Source organism: Danio aesculapii, chromosome 16 (assembly GCF_903798145.1).
Source record: "Danio aesculapii chromosome 16, fDanAes4.1, whole genome shotgun sequence".
Taxonomy (NCBI): Eukaryota; Metazoa; Chordata; class Actinopteri; order Cypriniformes; family Danionidae; genus Danio; species Danio aesculapii.
The window spans coordinates 35307669-35332571 of NC_079450.1; the positions used below are offsets into that span (position 1 = coordinate 35307669).

Sequence of the window (24903 nt, forward strand, 5' to 3'; positions counted from 1 at the left end):
GTCTTTGAAGGAGGAGGAGGAGAGAGAGGGGAGAAAAGGGGTGTAGGAAGGAGCAGCGAGAGAAGCAATGAGAGCTGATTGGATTGGAGGGAGAGCAGAGGAGGTATGGGGATACAATGAGCTGAGAGAGAGAGAGAGAGAGAGAGAGAGAGAGAGAGAGAGAGAGAGAGAGCGCAGATGAGGAAGGGAGGGGGTTTGGAGTCAGAGTGAATGCAGCTTGCACTGCTGTGCTTTGGAATTACAGCTATGAACATTGTCAGGGACTTGAAAAAGAAAGGGAAGCAAAGGAGAAAAGGACAGAGGGAGCAAGAGAAAGATTGCAGAGCATCTTGATGTGCGACGCTGAAGAAGACTGAAGGAAAAGAGGAGGCGCACCGGAGGAGCTTCACACCAATCCTCTCATCTTCAGTTCCTCAGTAGATCGGCCTGTTGTCCCTCATCACTGGGGTCGTCATTGGAACTGCGTCTCACTGTGAGTATCTCTCTCTCTCTCTCTCTCTCTCTCTCTCTCTCTCTCTCTCTCTCTCTCTCTGTGTGTGTGTAAAATCACTGCTTCTTTCATTATGACCATTTCATTCAAAGCTCACAAGTAGGGTGATTTGCTTCTGAAACACTGAGCGAAGAGTATGTCATGCCGCTGCCTGCCTGCCCGTGTGTATGTGTGTGTGTGTATGTGTTGCCGGCGTGTGATTGGTATTCTGTAGACAGTGTGCGGTGCTCCAAACGGGCTCTGCTCAGAATGGCTCCACAGAGCAGGGATTGTGTTAACCTGAGGAGGAGCACTCTCACACAGGGGTGAGTTCTCAACAGCCTCTCACGCTTCTTCTTCTTCTGCGCTCTTTCTCCACATCTCGCTCGGCTCCTCTGCTTTTGCTTCATCTCCCTGTCAGAGATGTCCTCTGGCATCACTCTTGATGAATTTCTCATTTGCCGTTGCGTTCAATCTCAGCGCACCGTTCACATTTGCTCCCCTCTTCCCTGATCTCCCCTGCTTTTTATTCTTCCTCCATCCTCTAGTCTGAGTCAGAGAGAGAGAGAGAGCTGGCTGTCTTCTTCTGCTGGCACATTTTGAGGAAATTTTTGGTTGTTTCGGTTGTCCCTCTTCTCTATTTTTATTCCAATGATCATTTTCTTGTTAAGGGTTTTGTCTGGATTCTCAAGAAATCAATATTATTAAATAAACTACTGTTACATTGGGTGGATGGAATAGTATGTTTAAAATATTTTGGTCACACTTATAATTCTGGCTATTAACAAACTTTTATCTCAATAAACACTAATTTGCTGCTTATTAATGGTTATGAAGGTAGGATTAGGAATGTACTAGAATATCTTATTAATTGGCAGGAACACTGAAAAAAATGATCTCTGCAAAATTGTTGCAAACAATGTATATGTATTGAAATTAAACAAACAAATTGAATTAAGTCATGTTCAACTTAATTTGTTTGATTAAATTCAGCTCAAATAAATTGTTTACAATCACTTAACTTAAAAAAAATTGTAAATCCAAGGAATCAGCTTTGAATATTTGTTTTTCAGTGTTATATGACATTATTTAACAGTTCTTAAACTAAAGTGTTACCAAATCATTTCTGTTTTGTAAGATAGTAAGATAGCCCGTTTGCACGTTCTTTTAATTGTGACCGATCACCGATTCATGTGTTTACACTTGCCATACAATTTACGATGTCGCGCATGCGTAAAGGCTGGTTCTAGCATCTGCACCACACTAGCCACGATGGAAGAAATTGTCTTGCTTTTAGCTCTGCGAAACATGCGAAGTTCGCCAAACTTTAAAATGATTTTGAGGTGGAGGAGGAGGCTGTCATCGCAGCTTGCGCCTTTGATTTATATATGGTGTCCCCCACCATTCACAGAAATATGTGGGTACGAGAGAGATCTCAGGTCTGGTGAGAGCAAATGGTGGTTACTAATAATGATAATAATTACTTACATTTATATAGCGCTTTTCTGGACACTCAAATCGCTTTACATATTGGGGGGAATCTCCTCATCCACCACCAGTGTGCAGCATCCATCTGGATGACGCGACGGCAGCCATATTGTGCCAGACCGCACACCAGCTTATGAAGAGGAGACAAAGTGATGAAGCCAATTATAACATGGGGACGGTTAGGAGGCCATAATGAACAGAGGTCAGTGGGCAAATTTGGCCAGGATGCAGGAGTTTAACCCCTACTATTTTTAGAAGGACATCCTGGGATTTTTAACGACCACAGAGAGTCGAACCTTGGTTTAACATCTCATCTGAAAGACAAAGCTCACTGAGCAGTATAGAGTCCCGATCAATATACTGGGGTGTTAGGACCCACGTAGAGCGCAGGTTGAGCGCCCCCTTTGGGTCTCACTAACACCACTTCCACCACCAACCTTGCTTTTCCCATATGGTCTTCCATCTAGGTACTGACCAGGCGCAGCCCTGCTAAGCTTCAGTGGGTGACCTTGTGAGAATTTTTTGTGCTTACACGGTCATAGAACAGATCTGATCTGTGTCATATGAGCAAAAAAATCAGGATTGGGTCACATTTAACTGGCAGTGTAAACGGGGTCATAGTTTCTTCACCCACTGGCTTTTTGATATTTTCTTATTTAATCCTTTAATTTAATCAAAATGTTTTTAGAAATAGAAACACTATAAATGCCACAAAAATGAAGAATGTAAAGTTCTTAAAAACTGTATAATATATAACCTAACATTTTTAAAACCACCCGCTTCGAATGTTATCACTCAATTGAATGGGCATTATCAGCCAGTAGGGGCCTTCTGCGCCTACTAGTATCTATTTGCTTTGTTGTGCATTTTTCGTTTTGAAGGCATATTGCTTTAAGTTTTCTGTCTTGACGCTTTGACATCTTCCTTGGTCAACTAGTATGCTTTACTTGTACAACCTTCCCATTTGATTTGTACTTCGTCCAGATTTTATACACAGCTGATTGGGAACAACCAATGTCTTTCGCAACATTTCGTGAAGATTTACCCTTGAGAAGTTTGATAGTCCTCTCCTTAGTTTCAGCTGACATCTCTTGTGTTGAAGGCATGAGTTATGTCAATCAGGGGTGCATTTCCCAAACAATGACGTAACTCGCAGCTGAACTATCATAGTACGATGCATTGTTTGTTAAAAGAACGATGTAGTGAAGAGTGTTTCCCAAAACCTGTAGTTTCTCTGTCGCAGATCCGTCGTTTTAACCACGTCAGTTATAACTTAAAACAGCCATAATGACGCTCTAAACAGGGTGGAGTAAGAGACTTCTTTAAACCCATATTTTTTTGTGCAAATTATATTGTTTTAGCAGCACACAATTAAAAAAAAAATCTAATAATAGTTTTGGTAAACACATGCTCTCATGTTCCATATTATTTGAAACATATGTAAATGGCACGTGTGGGCCAATGTTCCTTTAACAAATATTATTAAGAATAATCCAGATTCTATTCTTAAACATTAAACCACTTAGCTAACACGTATTTTAATCCCATATATAAATCATACAAATCGTTAATGGTTGTAAGTTACAGTAGGCTATTTATTAAGAAATGAAGAAAAATCCTACTTAATAATTATTATTATTTTTACTTTTATTATTATTAAGCAGGATCTTGTTTATTCATTATTTTATTTTATTTATTGTAAAAGTCTACTTAAATGTTTTCAAAATGCACTGCAAAGGGAGCGCGATTGTCAATATGAAGATCGCTAAAACTCAACTGTAAAAAATACTTCGAAAGCAAATTACACATAAGAGAGATGACCTTACTGTTTTTTTATCTTTCCAAGTTTAAATGTTGGAAAGTTCATAAGGAATAGGGCATGGGGGGGGGGGGGGGGGTAAGTGGAAATAGAACACAGCCAGGAACTATGCTTCTAACTACTGCTCTAGAGGTGTTATTGCAATTGTACAAGTTTACAAATGTTCGTTGGAACGATGGATTTGGGAAACGGCAAATCAACAAACTATGTTTGTAACGACGCAACTTGTGACCTTAATTGGCTAACGATGGTTTTCAGAATCGCACCCCAGCTTGGTTCAACACCTCTTTTTGAACTGCTGACTATAGCAGTTGTAATCAGATACAGTTGTTTGTTTTAAAACTGCAAAGTACATGCTGATTCCATATAATTTTCCTCAGATTTGTGTGATTCCATATTTTTTTTCTCTAATTAAATGGTAAAAACTGTTGTAAATGACTACATTGTTCTTTCTTTTCGTTTTTTAAGTGTTTCATAAAGCCAGAAGGTTGGATTGTTGAATGAAAATAGTTTTGTGGCATTTATGTGTTTGTTTTTCTACACAATTAAACATTTGAATGAACATCTTCCAAGAGTGGTGATTCTACACTTTTTTTCCAGGGGTTCTACTAATAGAGAAGACTCCAGATCCAGATCTGTTTTTACATTATGGTGACGGTTAGGTTTAGAGTTGGGGTAGGGGTAGACATTAATAAAATACAGGTAATGGGAAATTTTATAAATAATATAAATAATTCTCATTACTTCTGGCCGCAGCTGTTTGTGATCTATTGCAGATTAACCATGTGGATGGATGATAACAGCCTTTCGAGCCTACTAGTGGCCCATATCAGCTGATAACCATTGATAAAGCCCATTCAATAGAGTGATAACATTCGAATAGGCTGTTTAAAACAATTTAAATTCTATTTGTATTGAATTTATTTTTTACATTTTACCCTTTTTTCTTTTATAAGCATAAACATTCTTAAAACAATAATAATCCCATCAATTTTTTTTTCCATTTTATTTAAATATAATTTGATTTAGTCTTCAAACATCTAAACCATGTGGCAGTTTAAAAAACAAATATGTGTTACTTAAATAAATGAATCGTATTTTAAGGATGTGTGTACAAAAACTGATTGAGAAGAAGCTGATTATTGCAGTGGTTTTCCACACTTTACATTCAGGGTGAAGACTTTACATTAGTGAAAGATCTGGTTGCACACATTGGCACTGTTGCTGTTTGTCTCTGTGTGTTTGTGTCTGTTATGTCTCTGCGGTGGACACTGTTGCTCACTGTTAACAGCCAGATCCAGCTCACTCACTAACTCACATGTAGTCTTTTTCACATTCTCTGCACTTGTGTAAGTGTGTGTGTGTGTGTGTGAAGTGTACATGGCAGCTCTTGTCTGGTGCCTCAAATGGATTTCTCACACTACATCGATCCAGATTTCTACCCTTTTTGTCTCTGTTTCATCCCACCTGACAAACACACTAACACATGTACGCACACATACACACACAAGTAGCTGTCTTTATGGGGACTTCTTATAGACCTTACCCCTAAACCCAATGCTCGCAAGCAACAATCTGCATTTTTACATATTCATAATACTTAGTCCTGTGTAATTTAAGAGCACAGGTCCTCAAGGGGACCAACTAAATAAATAAATAAATAAGAAATAAAAAATGTCCCCAAAAGGTTAAACTGCTATTGCTATACTTAAAGGGACATGCATGGTCCCAGCAATATAGGGAATACACTGTACACACACACAGAACAGATCTCACCTGCTTACTCTCTCATAAGTGACAGTGCGCTAACATGCTAAATGCTCCCATGGGGTTGTGTGTGTGTGGTGATAGCAGTGTATCGATCAGTAGCATTTTCGAGAGCTTTAAAAGGTCATGGTTCAGGCCTGTTCATATTTTAGTGTCCATTTCACCCTGCATCTCACCCCCTTCTATCCTTATTAACTATCTAACAGGGTTTATGAGTAGTGGGCTGTGTAAATGTGCGAGTGTGAAGAATGAACCGTCTGTGTTAGTAGATATATGGCTGGTCTGAGGAAGGGCTGGAAATAGAGAAGAAAAGAGACAGAGTAATTCACTTCTGAGAGCGACACGTGTGATAAGCAGGATTGACACCAATGTCAGGACTGTAGCCCCTCACAGACATCCTTCTCTCATTTCCATCCACTCTGTCTGTCTCTTTGATTTCTCTTTTATCAACTTTTTTGATTGACAACTACTTTATTTGCTCTATTATTTTGCTAATACACCATTAATAAGAAGCTGATTTAAAAATAGGGGGGCGTTCAATAGTAACGTAAACACACTGCCTTGAAATAAATGATTGAGTTCTTCTAAATCCAAATTTCTCACCACACTCGCACATGTTTTCCAGGACATTGCTAATTGTGACAGAGGCCAGCTAGTAGGAGCTGTATGAGTAAAGCTCACTTTCTTGGCCTCGAGAAGGCGCATTTGTGACAGACACTAGAGACTGTGGTCTTCGCTGTTCTTATTATCCTGCTCGGAGCATTGTGAACAGACCCAGAAGGGTTACATTGGTGCTATGACCCGGATAGGAGTGAGGTTAAGGGGAGTGAGTCTATTTCAGGCCAGCTAGTAGGAGCTGTGTGAGTAAATCTCACTTCACTGCTTTTACGAGGCGCATTAGTGACTGATGCAGGAGACTGTGGTCTTTACTGTCGCCCAAATCCCACTCAGAGCATTGTGAGCAGACCCTATAGGGTTACGCTGGTGCTGTGATCCGGATAGGAGTGAGGTTTAGGGCAGTGCGTGTAACGGAGGGCAGCTGGTATAGGAGCTGTTTGAGTAAAGCTTTCTTTGCTGGCCTCCAGAGGTGCACTAATGATCGGTTCTAGAGACTGCATCAATATTAGTGTACCCACCTCCAATGCCCCAAATGCAAGTTCAAATTGAGAAGTGCACATGTAACCAGAGGAGATACACTGATGTTTTAAAAGGTTTTACCATGTTGCTGCTCTGTTGCAAAGGTTTTCTAGGTAGTTACTAGGTGTTTTCCTGGCTCGTTGGTTGTTTCCTTAAAGAGCCCCTATTATGGGTTTTTTAAAAATGACCAGCTCTAAGTGAATGAGAACATCCAGCTGAGATTTAAATCTGAAAAGTGCACCTTGTTTATAAATATCGATTTTTTTAATAAAAGATTTGAATCGTTGTTTAAATGATTCATTGTTCATCCGGATCTTTTGCCTGTTTGTATTGACGTCGACATGTAATAATACCAAATATAAAGTGCCAGATCCGGTAAAACGTGAACGTGCCTTTCCCTTCAAATGCTAGTAAACTGCAGGTGTGTGTGGGACTGAAGATGAGTAAATATTAATAAGTGAACATTCTGGTGATTAATGCAATAATTTACCCCACAACACGGGATTTGTCAGCCATTTGTTAAAGGAGAACCAGAAAAAACTATTGATGTATGAGACACTGTCAGGAACTTAATCAGTACGTCGTTCATGGACCAGTTTCATTCTCCAGTTCAGAAGTGTAAGTGCGATTAAATTGGTTGCCTCCTTGTTTTCTCTAGCTTCAAAATATGAATTTAATTGTGTTTTGTTACTTGTAACTGCTCGTCGTGGCTTGAACTGTATCTGGTTAACACTTTATATTCAAATATTGCGTCTAAAACCATGTTGAAAAAGTGACGCGTGACGCATTCTTTACCAATTTATATGCGTTTGTGAGCTTGTGATCCTACACAAGTGTGGTGGTCAAGTTTTAAAATAGTCCAGCTTTTGTCGCTGCGTGGATTAATATTGAATGTGTGTCACTGTTTTTACTTATGGTTAAGTATAGAGCAATATGATGCTGTTAAACTGCATTGCTTTAATGCACTCCTGCATTGGGCTAACACATATACTCTGCACTCTGACTACTTCAACAATGTTGAAAAGCCATGGTGGGCGTTTCTCTCTGTCTTGCGCTGAATGCAATTGACCAGTCGCTACACACTGGATCATCCAGCCAATCAGCACAGATTAGCATCGCGCTAAGGTTGGGTTTTGGAACAAATGAATCGCTGAACAAATCATATGGGAGTTGCTGGGATAATTAGGTAAGAATAAATGCATATTATAAGACAATGAAAGTGTTTTTTTGACCTCGCATGCATATCAGCATGTTGTTGGAGACACCCAAAACTAAATTAAGACTCTTTTTAATGCATAATAGGGGCTCTTTAAGCATAAACTTTTGATCTTGAGAAAATGGTTTGGCTTATTTCATGACAAAATGAAATAACCTCAGTCTTAGGTATATGTCGCTGTGCAGCTAAGATGTTTGCAACATGTTAACAGATGTTAAGATATTATGTTGTAATTGCTAGATTCTAAAAATGCTATTTGTTGTAACCTAACATTGGGTCAAATATTGACAAACACAGCTGTTTGGTTAAAAATTGTAATTTAAATGCAATTAAAAAAAATAAACCCAATGTTGGGTTTGTCCATATTTTATGTACCAAATGTTGGGTTACAGCAACGCAGCAATTCATTAAGTATAACTGGATGTTCCTGTCAAAATAACTCTGATAAAGTTGTCACAATAGGCAAACTGGCATTTGCAAAATGCAGTTATTTCGATTGCAGTTGAACCATTAGTCATTTTAATTGAGATTGAAAGATTTGCTTTGCTACCCTCATTTATAAGTACATTTGTAATATAGAAAGTATTAGCATATTGCTAAATAATTGATAGGTTTTTTTTGGGTTGTTGCTATTTGATGGTTTCTTCCTAACAAAACACAACCACCATAAAGTTGTCATCACAAGAGTAAACTCCAGTCAAGATTTTTTTAAGAGGTGCTAGCTTATGGGTATGTGGTTGCTACTGTCTTCTGCCATGTGGTTGCTTCTGGGCAAAATCAACACCAGCAATAGTTAATTTGATCATATGGACTCTTATTTGATACATTTTTAAAAGTGAAATCCAGTAACCTCAATGGGAACTCTAACAAACAAGATTTTTCATGTCAAAAGATTTTACTAAGATGATTTTAATAGGTCTATAGTAGTTGCTAGAGCATTTCAAGTGGTTATTTCCTGACCTGCTCAAACGAACTCATTAATTTCCAAGAGTAAAATCTAGTCAGTTTAAAATAAATCCACATGTACTGAAATTCCATGCGAAGGCAGTAAGATTTCCCCACCTATTGTGTAATGGTTCAGAACGCTGCTTGCCTTAAAAGCGACTGTGTGAGCTGCTTCATACATTGCTATTAGCAAAATAAAATGGATGTTTTTGCTCATTAAACAAGATTGTACCTTAAATTTTTATGATATTTATGTTTCGGCCCCTTTTAAAGCACATCTGTTTTCAAAAAGAGTATCAGTCAATGATGAGGAAAATGTACTACACATCATATAGCTTTATATAGCATACAGCTTTAGCAACCACTCAGAAGAACCTAGCAACCTCCTAGCAACGCCTTGACAACCACTTAGCAACCACTCAGAACACCCTAGCAACCACCTAGCAACACCTTAGCAACCGCCTAGCAACACCTTAGCAACCACTCAGAACCCCCTATTCACCACTTAGTGAGAAACAATCCAGTCCATACTAGAAACATGCTAACATACAGTATATGTAGTTATCTGTCTGTCGACTGTTTCATACTTCTTAAAAACTACTTCAATTATTTAAACTTTAAAACTACTTCAAACTTGTCAACGAACTTTACTTTTCTAGTTCTTACTTATTGTATACTGAGTCACATTTACTTAGGTCAGTTGAGTCATCTTAATTTTATATCATGTATTATTTACTAATGTAGAAAAAGTAATTCTTACTTATACTGAGTCACATTTACTTAGGTCAAATAAGTCCTCTTAAATTTATATCAAGTATTACTTACTAATGTAGTTAAAACATTTCTTTTCTCAGATGAAATTCCAACATTATTAATATTCAATAGAATATAAATACCACAACGAGTGAAAAATAATAACTTTAGAGCTTCCAATGTTAGCAAAAACCTGAAAACCACATGAGGGAAAAGGAAGGGTTTTAAAATAACAAGGCACTATTAATAAATGAAAACAGTGAGTGTGCTCGATTTTTGAAAAATATAAGTCTTTATGCCTTGCCAGTGCACAGGTAAAGTGGCTTGACTCAGACACAGGTAAATGTTAATATATTTCATTACTTTAAGAGACAGCTATATAAAAAGTATTTTGCAGTAAAATGTTATGAAAGCACAATATGTGAGTCATAAGTCCTAATGTTTAGGAAAAGAGCATATTTTCTTATTTCCATGCTTCTGGCTTCCAAGGGCTAAAGCTGTAATTGGTTTCTGAGGGTGTGCTTCTCACGTATGACTTTTGCTGCAAGAGCTGCATAACTGACCTCCCCCAGAAGTTATTCTCTTATTCTGCCTTCTCCATTCTCCCAGTGTCCCCCTGTCTCTCCCTCTTTGTCTCTACACCTCTTTGATGACCTCTCCTGTCTTCTTTTTTCTCTTCTAACTGAGCATATCCTTTTAATGCAGTTCTTTTTAATGTCTCATTCTCACTCTGCCATCGTCCCTGTCACTTCTTCTCCAATATCTCATCACTCTTTTTTTTCTCCCTTCACCCCTCTCCTCCTCCTCCCCTTCATATCAGTCCAGCTGATGAGAGAGACCCCCTCATAATCAAAGCATGACATGGAGAATTGTAAGGAAATAAGAATCTAGATAGAACGGCTCCACACTGGGATCCACCTTTAATTACCTGCTGCTTTCATATTTATAGAGCGGTCTGTCTCACAGGAGAGTTTGACGCTCTGATGAGGCTGTTATATGACATGACCACCTACAATTACAGTCAGGAAACCCATGACCAAGTCTGCACAGATTGACTCAACCCTCTATTGCATGTTTATAAAAGTGTGGTCTAATTCGAGAATGCTCCTGCTCTCCATTGAGCAAATTGTAATAAATTAGTTTAAGCGAAATCCCATTTGCAACTCATTTTGTTCCTGATATAATATATTTTTGAATGAAACATTATATTCAATGAGGGAATAAGGTACAGGACAAGAAATAATTGGATCCAATTTAGTGGATGATGAAAAGTGAATAAAGGTGTGTTCACACTGAGGCTGTTTTCTCTTGGTTCTTCTGTTCTTTGCTTAGTGTTCACTCAGCAGTTTGGATCTGAATTTAAACTCTGTTGCGATTTAACTGAAATACACTGTAAAAAGTCATTTGTTAAGTTTACGTAATTAAAATATGCAAACTTGTTGCCTTTATTCATTCAATTAAGTAATCAAAACTTTATCGCATTAGTAATATTTACTAATGCAGAAAAGTAATTATGGTGCTTGAGAAAGCCAACATACTGTTATATTACAGAAACGTAATATTCTTCTTCTTCTGAGATAATTTCTATATGCATCTCCTCCTAGACCGTTCATACTACAGCCACCAAACTTACTCCAAACCTCCAAACTGGTCTGACTCAGTTTGCTATATCTTTTCCAGCTGATTCGACTTACAGTTTTCAGAAAACACCCACAAATTTAGGAAAAGTCCAATGACTTAACATTGGACCAAACTTTGTGACCTCATAACTTTGCGCCAGACTGACATACAGACTTAAGGTTGGACTCGTTTAACTCAGACTACCATTTTGCCAATCACTGATGACCATTCAACTTACTAGCCACAGCCAAGCAACCACTCATGGCACCCTTGCAACTGTCCTATAGACTTCCATTAAAAAAACTGCCATTGACTTTACATTGGACATACTAACAACATACAAATTCATACCAGCCGCATGCAAGTTTATACTAGAAACATGCTAGCAACATGCTAATTTATAGAGCAATGCTAACAACATGCTAATTTATGTTAGTAACATACCAATTCAAACTAGAACCATGCTAATTTATGTTAGCAACCACCTAGCAATCATTCAGAACACCCAAGCAACCACCTAGCAACGCCTTTGCAACAATCTAGAACACCTTAGCAACCACAGAGCAACACCTTAGCAACCACTTAGCAAAGCCTTAGCAACCACTCAGAACACCCTAGCAACACCTTAGCAATCACTTAGAACACACTAGCAACTGCCTAGCAACACCTTAGCAACCACCTAGATCACCCTATCAGTGCCTTAGCAACCACTCAGAACCCCCTATCAACCACTTAGTGAGAAACATGGCAATCCATACATGAAACATGCTAACATACAATATATGTAGTTATCTGTCTGTCGACTGTTTCATACTTCTTAAAAACTACTCAAATTATTTAAACTTTAAAACTACTTCAAACTTTCAGACCAGGCTTTTTTCTAGCCACCATAAACTTTGTCAACGAACTTTACTTTTCTAGTTCTTACTTATTGTATACTGAGTCACATTTACTTAGGTCAGTTGAGTCATCTTAATTTTATATCATGTATTATTTACTAATGTAGAAAATTCTTACTTATACTGAGTCACATTTACTTAGGTCAAATAAGTCCTCTTAAATTTATATCAAGTATTGCTTACTAATGTAGTTAAAACATTTATTTTCTCAGAAGAAATTCCAACATTATTAATATTCAATAGAATATAAATACCACAACCGAGAAAAAAAATAATAACGTTGGAGCTTCTAAGGTTAGCAAAAACCTGAAAACCACATGAGGGAAATTTATGAAATGAAATGATACACAAAACGCATGCTCTTTTTGATGAACCATTATAATATACATGCATAAAGCATAAAATATCTCACCTGTGTGGAAAATGTTTGCTTATTTTCTCAAATGTATTATTATTTTTTCAAATGGCGCCACACGAGTGAATGCACCTTCCGTCTGCGCATGTGCAGATCTTACTCCACCTGCTGACCAAAGTGTGGTACTGTATGGCTCCAACCTTTAGTCAAACCTACTTGATGAACTTCAGTACAGTTCAAGTTCTTTAGTTTATCTACTGGATCCACGTTAAAGTTCACCTAACACAGTCAAATCAAGTAAAGTCTACAAATTTGCCAAAATTAGTAAAGTTTACTAGCATTTCTCAAGTAGATTGGGGATTACTTTTACAGTGTAGGAATGCAACAGACTTTAATACACCTTAGTGTACCAAAAACATGACATGATTTAAAGTATATTTTATATATTTTAATATTTAAAGGAACCTTTATTTTCCTTATGTACAATTAAAGGCAATAAATTCACAAATAATGTTTCGGCCAGACAACAGGATCACAGAGGAAGCTGCGTTTCGCTGTTTGTCGCTGTTTAATTTTCCCCCAAATGTTCTCAAAATTCTCACTCTTGCACACTTTACCTACCTCTACTCTGATCGCTGGCAGACTGGTGTCACTAAAATCTCTATGACTGTGAACAACAGCAAGAAAAGAATAAACTTTCCATTTAAATGATTACATTTAAAATAGAGGAGAAGTAGATGAGTTTGACTGGACCAGGGAAATACCACTCACTCGCGGTGATAAAACATTTGCTGTCAATATGCAAGGGAATGATCTGCTCTCAATGCTGCAGGTGTGAGAGACAGCCGTGTGGCACTGTGCTGTCATTGAGTGCTCTGAGGTGGTGGAGAGACTGACGGCATCACCCGCAGCTCCTCGCGAAGAATAAGGTTAGGAACGGCACAATCTCTAAAAATCTTCAGTAAGACCTAAAAATATTTGCTAGTCACTTTTTTTTTAAAATTTGGTGGTAAGGGGGTCTGAAAAGTCACTAAGTTCGCAACATTGACTGGCAGTGTATTTGATTGAAGCGCTCACACCTCACACATGTGCAGTACGGAAGGAATGTTCCATTATTCATGGGGTCCCCTGGTTTTGAAAAGAAGTAATGTTAAAATCTTAATAGTTATAGACAGATTTGACAACATACGATAGAAAATGTTTAAATGAGCTATACGATTAATATAGGCTTCTTGGCATTAGTGGGGCCTCCAAATTCCCCAGGACCCTAAGCTGCTGCTTACTCGATTATTGGTTAAGTCTGCCCCTGATAATTTCACAAGATCTGACCATAAAAGGAACCGAATGCTCTGGCATACCTATTATGACAGCCCAATCTCACAAGGAAATGTAACGTATGCATTGTTAGAAAATGGGCTAATTCATACAAGTTAATATCATTTATTTTTAGACAAAAAAATCTAGGCTGTTTTAAATGGAGGCTTGCTCCGAAACCCCACCCATAAACCCAAGGAGGATCGACAAATCATACTAAATTGTACTAATGACATCGTATAACTTCATATGAGATAGCTGCTAAACTAAAAACTTACAGATTGCTGTTGTAACCACCGAACTGGGATCATACCTGCAACTCTCTGCATGGGAGTCGGTCGCTCTAACAAGAAGGCTACAGACCGTGGCCTGTAGCATTTGGTACAAGAGCACATTTTTAGGTTCAGAGGAGTGAGGTTCACCTGCACAGCACTTCACTAGCTGGCCTCTGTTACACTCACCCCCATAAACCTCACTCCCATCAGGGTCACAGCACCAATGTAATGCCGGTCCTACACCACCCAACCCGCTCTTAGCTAGGATCGAACTGGCGACTTTTTGCATGGGAGTCGGTTGCTCTAACAAGGAGGTATAAGACCATAGCCTCTAGTGTCTGTCGCTAGAGAACCTTTTCGAATTCAGAGGAGTGAGGTTTACCTGTACAGCACTTTTGTAGCTGGCCTCTGTTACACTGTTTGGTATTAGCATAAGAAACACATCTCTTTGTATCAAATCATGGTAGTTTGTATGTGTGACGGAGGAATTCCTGATGGTGTTCGTTTTAACATACTCTACGCTCTTTGCAAGTTCTCAATCCGAACTAAACATAACTTTTTTTTATTGGTCTTTAGCTCTGGTGCCCAAGCTTGGTCCTTGAGGGCTGGTGTCTTGCAGATTTTAGCTCCAACCTTACTTAGACTCAATTAGGCCTGAAACAGCTAATCATTCTCTTAATAGGCACAGTAAACTCCTCCAGGTAGGAGTTGGAGCTAAGCTCTGCAGGACATCGGTCCTCTAGGAACGAGTTTGGGCATCCCTGGTCTAGACCAAAGGAATCAAGAGAAACGAATTACAGTTATGAATCCACTCTAAAAGGTCTCTGTCTAATTGTTTGGTGCACACCAGTGTACACATTTATTTACATGAACCACACTAACAAAGGATTAACAATTAACAGATCAGAGCAGCTCCAGTATTTTAATCAAACCAAATCAAAACTCTGAACACTGAGATGCAAGATTCAAACCTAATACTAGTTTGTTAAAACATTGACTATCTAGTTACATATCCAAAAGCCTGTTTCTGATGTAAAATTTATTGGTTGTTACTTATTGAATAACATTTCTTAGATGAATGTGCACCAATGAATCATTTACAATAAAAGACGAAACATGCATTGAGAAATCAAATAGGGATACCCATAGGGCCAGACAGAATCTGCAGACATTTTTTTCATTTTCTGTGCAGAATTCGGTAAGCTGCTCAATTACGTGGAATGATTTTGAGAGTGCAGGAGGTGAAAACCTAATACATAAAATGAAAAAAACAATATCAAAACTAGGGGCGGCACAGTGGCTCAGTGGTTAGCACTGTTGCCTCACAGCAAGAAAGTTGCTAGTTCGAGTCCCGGCTGAGCCAGGAAGCGTTTCTGTGTGGAGTTTGCATGTTTTTCAAGTGGGTTTCCTCCAGGTGCTCTGGTTTTCCCTACAGTCCAAACACATGCGCTATAGATGAATTGAATAAACTAAATTGGTCATGTTGTATGTGTAAGAGTGTGTGTGTGTGTGTTTCATAGTAATGGGTTGCGGCTGGAGGGTCATCCGCTGTGTGAAACCTTTGCTGGAATAGTTCATTAATTCGGTTCATTCAGCTGTGGTAACCCCTAATAAATAAGGGACTAAGGTGAAGGAAAATGAATGAATGAATCAAACTTAGCACCACTTGCTGGATAAACAAAACTGCAGGAGGTCTGTCATGCAATTAAGTCACTAAAAGACAGGAAACTTACTTTTACAAGCTGTATTGTGCATACATTATCTAAACATTTGCATTTTATTCAATAATAATACTGAAATTAATATAAAAACTGAGTAATTACATATTTGCACACATTAACATTAATAAATACAGTGAATGATGGGCTCAACAATCAGATTTAGTGGGGCCACAATGAACATACTGTATATGTCCATGATGTTGGTACTTAGACACGATAAGTAGTTGCTAATGTCAGTTCGGTCATGATACGCTGGTTTTATTGTATGATAATGAGGCTGTGTTTGGATTGGATATTGATTGCAATGTAATGTTCTTGTCACGTACGGCCACATTCACTCAATAACATTACATTAATTATACAGACACAGTGCCATCATTGGCATGACCTGTAAAAAGCTCAGTAGTGTGACTGTATATCGTGAGCCAAGAAGTTCTATGATCAAATAATGGTTTTAATTTAGAAAATTTCAAAATAGTAGAACGGTCATATAAATATTGAAGGTTGCCATCTGTGCTACAGCATAACGTATAATTAATCATGCATATTTATTGGTGTTTTTGTCTTCTTAGGTCTTAAAGCAAGACCAAGAAACTCTGATGAGGAAATTCTCAGCGTGGCGACAGATGTGACGCCCCTCCTTTTCCCAATATCAGCTTCCACGGCCCCTGGAGCAGCCATAACCTGACCCGCCTCCATCCTAGACGTGCTGTTGTAAGGAGAGTGGGAGTGTCTGGCGTGCCAAAGCTCATTCCCAAACTCCTGAAGGGAGGAGCCGTGGGAATTGGAGGATAGCTGGATTGATGAGGGTGCCGGAGAACAGAGCGTGAGCTGCTCTCCACATTTCCACCCAAGCACTGGGCTCCTTAATCAGTTTGTCCTCTCAGACACTTGAGCTCAAGTCATTCTGGAGGATTTTCGCTCCCAGACTTCATATCTCCCACTATATGTTTTTGAATCTATTCTAGTGTCAAGTCGATGCGCTCTTCATCAGATGTGGCAGGTGGGCTCCAAGAATGATTCGCTGCGAAACTAAAAGCAATAACGTGTAAGGTAGAGTGAGGCGGCAGAGGAAAGCAGGGTAAAAGTGCTGACTGGTCTTGGAGTGTTTATGTGTGTGTATGCGAGACTCAGAAGTCCTGAGCAGGAATGGATGAGGGTTTGTGCCGAGGGCTGACAGGAAGAGGCAGCTAAGCTAGAAAAACTGTGCGCAGAAGAGTACGGATGTGCATGCAAGAGCGTGTGATTGTCTCTTGGAGTGCAGAATTCGAGAGAATCGCCTATTATTCCCTACTATTTCTGTGTCCAAGCAGGCAGGGTCAACATTAACAGAAAGAGGCCAAAAATAAATAAGCAACAGTGACACTTCAGTGTTTTTTCCTGAGAGTGCTTGAGGTTTGCTAAAAAAACCCTACTTTTATCTCATCGAAATGGATTATTATAAGAATCACAGCTTGTGAAGGGCTCTCGGATGGATCATTTCTAGCTGGAATACCTTCTCCTTTGAGACTCTCCACACCACTCCATTTCTGTGACTTTCAACCTGTCATCCTAGAAGACGTGTGGCGATTCCCCAGAGGACTGCGCTCACTTGTTACCACGGCAATCCATGGCACCCTGTTCCTGACAAGGTCCGCTTCATTCTGTGAGTATTTTTATTCTTGCTGTGCGCGTGTGTGCATGAGTGAGCATTTGGAATGAATCTGTAACAGTTGTTTAGGCTTAAAAGGCTTTAAGCTTGTTGTTTGTTTTGCCGGTCATGTAACCCGGTACGCTTGAAGTGATCGTACATGTGTTTTTTGCTTCACAGACAATACGAGGCTTTTATTACTGCGACGCCCACCTTATCCTGTCAATGCCCATTAGATGAAGTTCCACTTGTTTGTTTTGTTTTCTCTTGTGTAACCTTCGTAGTGTGAGGAATGGGGCGATCTGACTCCCTCCATCACCTGAAAGTGAATAGGGATGTGCCCTTAAACAGCCCAGTGAACTATGAATAACATCACCACACACTCCCAACGCACGCACTTCCCACGGTGCTCTGCGGGCCTCAATATCCTCTTCTGAGTAAATGGAGTGCATTTATGGCTTTTTGTAGGCAGCCGTGTAATAGGACTATTTGAGCTGCTCGTGCGCATTTGGGATTCGGCGAGAATGTGAGAAAAGACTGGCGTAATCTGAATTAATAGATAGTTTACTGACGTTTATTCACTCTCATGTTGTTCCAAGCTCTTTTGAAGATATTAATATTAATAATATAAACATTTAAGGAAGTGTTATTCTCTCAACTGATTAATTTTATTGAAGACAGTTTGTGACATTTGAGAGAAACTCTACTGTTCCCATGTTTGGTGAAAATCAGCATCATTTGCCCAGTTTTCATTGTCATATGATTCTTCAGAAATCAGTTTAATATGCTGATGTAATGGTCAAGAAATGTGGATGTTGAGAACAGTTGTGCTTCTTAAAGGCACAATATGTCAATTTTTTTTTCATTATAATAACCAAAAATTACTAGAACAGTTATATTTTCAGCAAAAGAAGCGATGTTAACTAGTGACATGGACTGTGTCCTGTGTTGATATGCTAATAACAGCACACACCCTCAATTTCTGGTTTGGTTTTATAGTAAAAGTAAAACATCTAACACACTTTATTATGTTGTGTGTTATTAGACTGCAGAGCAGCATTATAACAGAACCCTAAAATGTATGTAGTGTGACAAAATATTGCTGCTTCATCCAATGGTGTAAAGCATAGGTCTAAAACTCGATTCCTGGAGGGCCGCAGCTCTGCACAGTTTTGCTCCAACCTCATTCAAACATAGCTGATGCAAATAATCAAGGTGTTCAAGACTCTTTTGAACACTCGATTATTTGCATCAGTTGTGTTTGATTAGGGTTGGAGCAAAACTGCGCAGAGCTCCGGCCCTCCAGGAATTGAGTTTGAGACCTATGGTGTAAATTTCTGTAATTGAGTAGTTTTGTTTAGAAATGGTAATTTACTAAGTTGTTTTATAAATGTGTACCTTTACTTTCCTTTGAGTAAATTTTCAGTGCTGTACCGGTACTTTTAGTCCACTACTTTCCTTCAACCTGTAGTCACTACTTAAGTATTTCCTGTCTATGGGGATTAGAAAAATCAGTCCTGTGATTCCTGTCTGAATCGCACAAAGAAATTTAATCACATCATACTGAACAACCTCAAGACATGAGCGCTTTATAAATACAACAAACTGTTTGGAAGGATTAAAAGTGTCCAAGAAGATGTCAAAAATCTTCACACGCAATGATCGAGAGACTGTTTAGACTGTGAAGATGGCGGATGTTTACTGTATGATGACAGAAATGGCCTTAACTATAACTAAATGCACTACAGAATGTTACATTTACACACACACACACACACACGCACGCACGCACGCACGCACACACACACACACACACACACACACACACACACATCACATGTAAACACATCAGCTTTTCACAGCGTAATACTCACTACTCACTACTCTTGAGTACTTTTAAAAGGGCTACTTTATTCTCATACTTTGAGTGATATTTACAACAGCTTTTACGTTCCAAAAACACGAGGCGCACCACACTGCCTTTTTGTTGACAATAAAAAAAGAAGTGTGGTGTGCTTTTTTTGTCGCTAGGCAATGACTGAATCAGTTGCGTAATGCCCGCGAGTGTTGCTGTTGATATTGGTATAACTTTACAATGTAATAATATTGTAAAATTCAAGATTTGTGAGTCATGCAGCACCGGATAACTCAAGACAGCATCCACAAGTTTCTCCTCCACTCTCAAAAGTCACCGTAGTTGTCTTTACAACATTAACACTACAGGCACCTCAACGGAAACCCCGCCACTGCTTTCATTTGATTGGAGAATGAAAAAGACGTGACTGACGTAACACGCTCTTTCCACTCAGAGTTGTCTTTTTTCCAGCAGCAAGCATATGGTGCGCAACAGCAAAAACAGAAGGCAGCAGGCAGTTAAAACACGAGGTGCATAAGCAGCCTGCAAAACACTCACGGCCGTTTGTAAATCATTCAAAAAAAGCGTCTCTCAACGCAAAAAGCCTGTTCGGTGGGATCAGCCCCTAACTCTACTTACACTAGATTTTTGGGCAAGTGATGGTACTTTTACTTGAAAATAATTTGTCAGTACTCTTTCCACCACTGGCTTCTTCCCCATGTGATCACGATCAGAAAAAATGGAAGCAGTCAGCAGTGGCATAATAAAAGCTCCACTGCATTAGAGTTTTTCCTCTCATCATCAATTGCTTCAGTGGCCTAAGTTCGATTTGACAACATTCAGCCTCACTCTGCTTCGTATCACCAAAATATTAAGTTTTGAATACTTCAGCTCAAACATAAACATGATTTCAGCCTAAACATGAGTCCCGAAGGAGGTAATGAAGACAACAACTCGAATGATTACACATTCAGTCAAGGCATCATTAAACTACACCTTTGTTTGTTGTGAATATGCGCCCTCTAGTGGCGAACATTACATACCGTGCCTTTAAAAAAATTTTGTTAACACTTTTTCAGGATTTTTTAAAGAAAAAGTTAAAAAGATCAGCATTTATTAGAATTTTTTGGTAACAATATGAAAGTCTATGTCGCCACTTTCATTGTGTTCTTGCAAAATAATAATTTATTTATTTAAAGTTGTACTTCCTCAAATTTGGATCAATTTTCTTCTATTATGGTATCTGAGAGTTGAGTATAGACATTAGGTCAAAGGAAAAAGACAAACAGAATTGAAAATACACTTTGAGAAGTAAATTGTACAGCATTCTACTGTATGAAATGGCAGAGCACTGACCGTCCAGATCTTTTGCCTTTTTTAAAACTTGTGCTGTATTACTTTGCCTCATTTTTGATGCTTTTCATTTAGTTTCACTGTTACATTGTGAAAAAGAGCTGCCAATATATTAATCAAAACATCATTTGACTGATAAAAAGAGTGATTTGCATATTCTTTGTTTCCCCATAAAAATAAGTACATGTACTGTAGGTTTGAGTGAGTAAATGACAGAATGTTTGTTTTTGTGTGAACAATCCCTTTAACATCGCATCTGAAACTGAAAACCAGAGGTGTTATGTAATCTCCTCAGTGTGTGACCGCTCTCCACAGGTTTAGTAAATCCTTTTTGACATAATGGATGTGTCTCTGCTCTAATAGAATCGCACGTCCTTTTGTCCTGCTGTCTTTCTCCTGCTTACCGAGAGCAAAACCGCTTTTGGCTAAACCCTGTCCAACTTTACTTGAAGGCTGAAGGCTATCTTTGGCTGCTGGTGCACATACACAAATGTTTTCTGGCTTTTTTTGTTCTTAATTGACATTACTATAAACAGTCTGAATGCGCAAGGCAGCCGCTGCTTGACATCAGCCTGTACTGTTTCCATGGCAGTGGACTTTTGTTACTTCTGTCTGGGCTACAAATATTAGGGGAGGCACTGGTGTCTATAAGCATTACGAGAGTTCATACAGCACTGTAATGAAACGCTCAGCAGTAAACCTTTGCATATTTGCTAACAGTAGGAAGCAGCTCATTAATATCCTCTTTTATCTCCAGTAATAAACTGGCAATTGTTATTAGTTAAGGAGTGGTGTGCGATGTTCATCATCTGCAGTAATACTGTAATTGTTGTTTTAACAATGTGTGAGCTGATATCATTGAGTGTGTCACTCACTTTGCAAAAACACATCTTGAGACTGTAAAAGCTTTCACTGTGTGATTATGCATACTAGATAGCAATTAGAAAAACCTATTATTCCATTATGAAAGCCCCCAAAAATCTCTGTATAGGTTTTCAATTATACAGTAAATTTATGAATTAACATAGTTCAAGAGTTTACACTTAGATATTGTTTGACAATGATAGCAGGTTTGGCATGCTGTCCCAGAAGAAAACCCTGAGCTCGGAGATAATTGAGCCCAGGGCTCCTGCCTGATCGATGCGCATGTAAGGGGAGTGCGAGATCAGGTAGTTCTCAAGAGCTCCCCGTGGTAAAGGAAGAAAGGGGGAGATGGGGTGGATGGCGGGTTTCTTCGGAAAACGAAGATAAGGGAGTAATTTTAGCTGGGCTACTTATAGTGAGTTTGGATTAATCTGATTGGCTAACTAATGAGTGTAGATGGGAGACCAGCTGCGGTCAATCATATCACATGCTGCTCTTGAAATTAGTTTGTGAAACTTCACTTAATATCATATAAGCAACAGTGCCATTTTCCCAAATATCACTGAGGGCAATTGGAGATGTTATTTTATATAGCAGTTCACCACTAAAACAAAATAATAAATTGTATGAGGTATAATATTGTATTTTGCACTGAATATTGTTTTTTGTCTTGTTAATGAAACTAGTTCCTAACAACACCTCATCAGAAGACTTGTCCAACTTAAAGCAACGTGTTGTTTTTAGGGATGTCCAGGTCCAATCACGTGATTGGAAATCGGGCCTGATCACGCAGTTTCAGACTCAATTGGAATAGGACGTTACCTCCCGATCAGGAGTCGAATTTATATGTATGTCATTATTTTTAAACACATCTATAGTTATGCGGTGGCACATAGTTAGACCTCTTTCTTGAATTAACACAGAAACAGCAATCCGTGTGGCATCACATGCCGGCAAAGTAGAACACTGAAGCATCTTGAAGCGGAAAGCGCGAGTACATCTGCAGTCTGGAGGTATTTTAAAGTTAATGACAACAACAAAGATAACAAACTGTGAGATTCGGAATTTCAAGAGGTGGAAAGGAAAATGCTACATTTACCACAATAAACCCTATAAGGCACCTCAAAAACAAAAACCCGACACAATACAGCCTGGCAGCCCAACCGAAGATGAGTTAAATAAAAAAATTAGGAACATCCTGAATCTGTTTCTTTGCTCTTCTTAATTTTTTTATGTATTATAAAAGAATCGGATCAGGTTTCGGTATTGGTATATACCGAATATCAAATGACTCTTACCTGGACTTGAGGGCAAAAAAACCTCATCGGGACATCCCCTAGTTGTTTTATTCCTGAATGAATATTTTTTTTATCAAACGAGTGTACTAGTGATTCAATGACCTATTCATAAAGGTGCCTACTTTATGTATTATATAGTAGGCAAAAATATGAATTTGGTGTGAATTTGTAATATTGATGAAACTAATGCACTTTATTCAGAAGCCTGCAGCTTGCCAGAAGCTTTTACTCTGCAGCTTTCAGCTGGAAGCCCACTTAAGCTATGGAGTTGTCCCTGGTCAGTACCTGAATAGGAAGCCTCCTGGGAAAAAATGTTTTCTGCTGACAGGGGTGCTAGTGAGGACAAGAAAGGGGTGCTCAAGTACCCCTTTTCCACTTACGCTTGTTAAATGGCACGGTACAGTTCACTTTTATGCCCGTTTCCACTGTCAAAAGGTACCAAAAAGCGAACCCTACCGTACCACTTTCCAAAGAATTTCTGGAATTATTTTTTAACAAGATGTTAAAGTTACATGTGCTGGTATAAAAATGAATAGAAGTGAGAGGTTTGTGCTGACTGCATATGTTTCGTATCATTCCTGAACCCAAATAAGACCTAAATCTATGTTTTGGGTATTTTTAGTTTTTGTAACTGGCAACATTTCAGAGTAAGGCTCTGTATGTTTTCATAAATGCTTCATTTATTTTTTAATATCTTATATAAATCGCAGACGTTACAGTAGCATTATCACTGATCTGCAGCTATAATCAAATCATGTTCCGAAAGGTTAGTTCTTAACATTTATACACAATCTATTTATGTGTATAAAGTGTCTGTTTGGTATATGATATGTGAATGACCCGTATAGCTTTACTTTAGAGAATGACTTCGACTGCAACTTTCTGTTGTACACTGTGCCCACCAAAAGGGTACCATTGATACTACTTTGCAGTGGAGATACAAGCCTGATAAAGGTACCATTCCGAACTGAACCGTAACATTCAGTGGAAACGAGGCATTAAGCAGTCCAAGTGCTGGTTCAGAGGCAAAGCTTAATTCCAAATTGGTTCTTTGTCTTTCAACATCCAAAGCACCAGCTCTAAACTAGGAGAAGTGTTCTTAAGTAGCACCAAAACATCACTGGGATAGAAGTACAGTAAGAACATGTTTGTGTCTGGGGCTGAGGCTGGGGTAAATGTGGCCAACAAGACAAACTGAAACACTTTTGAACGCATATTTGAAATATTAGCAGAACACAATGCCGGACACACTATTCTCACTTGTAGTTTATATCTATTCAAAAATTGCGACATGCTGCGCAAACATTTTATTCTCCCTTGTATACATTTATATTTTTAAAGTTTTACAATGGAAACACTTTTCATCCAGACTACCATTTTTGCCAGTAGTCGTTCCTTCAGCTGCATGACACGTGCACATGAAAGACTGGTCCGGTGACTGCCAACACACACAGATATTATGTGCATCTCGTCATGCGAAAGTGTTCCTCCATATGTTTTCATCAAAGTTGTTCAGAATACTTATCCATCCACAGAATTTGTGACCAAATGTGTAAACATTTAGCTGCTGTTCCCACTTCTGCATTTAGATGTCTCTGGGACAAAGCAGCTGCATGAATGCTAAAGATTTAGATAAAAGTGAAACCATCAACAAAAGCCTGACCCCTTCTATGTTTAAAAATACAAGCTGTTTAGAGCTCATTTCTGGTTAATGATGCCAGAATTTACCGGTACTTTGGAATGGATTTGTGAATGGTGTTTTCTGGAAAAATTCCAGAACGTCCTTGCCTATGTGAACAGCACTTCTTTAAAATTACTGGTAAAGTCGTTCAGGAAATTTCTGCATATTTACCAGGATCATTGTGTGAAAGGGGCTAATGATATACAGTAGTCCAGAAAACCCATCAGAGAGCAATTGGGGATAGCCATGTCTCTATTTTCAAAAGTTTGCATTACCATCCATCTATACCTAAATGGAAACACCAATGTTTTCAAACGAAATCGGGATCTTTAGCATTTTCAAAATCCTCCATTTTCATGGGTCGAAGATGCCAGAGTAGTGTAAACCATAACAAAACTCAACAAACGGTTTGCCAGAAGAACCAGCAATAGCAGTGGCTCTGAA

The 24903-nt window shown here is 38.7% G+C and overlaps 1 protein-coding gene across 2 annotated transcripts in view; it reads left to right on the plus strand.

Moving 5' to 3' along the window:
* Positions 1-222: 222 nt before the first annotated feature.
* grik5 (glutamate receptor, ionotropic, kainate 5) overlaps positions 223-24903 on the plus strand; it is a 183693-nt gene continuing 159012 nt past the window's right edge. For both annotated transcript variants that reach the window (XM_056475318.1, XM_056475319.1), the window contains exons 1-2: positions 223-472; positions 16351-17423. The gene's annotated coding sequence lies outside the window, so the exon portion shown is untranslated. The remainder of the gene's footprint in view (positions 473-16350; positions 17424-24903) is intronic.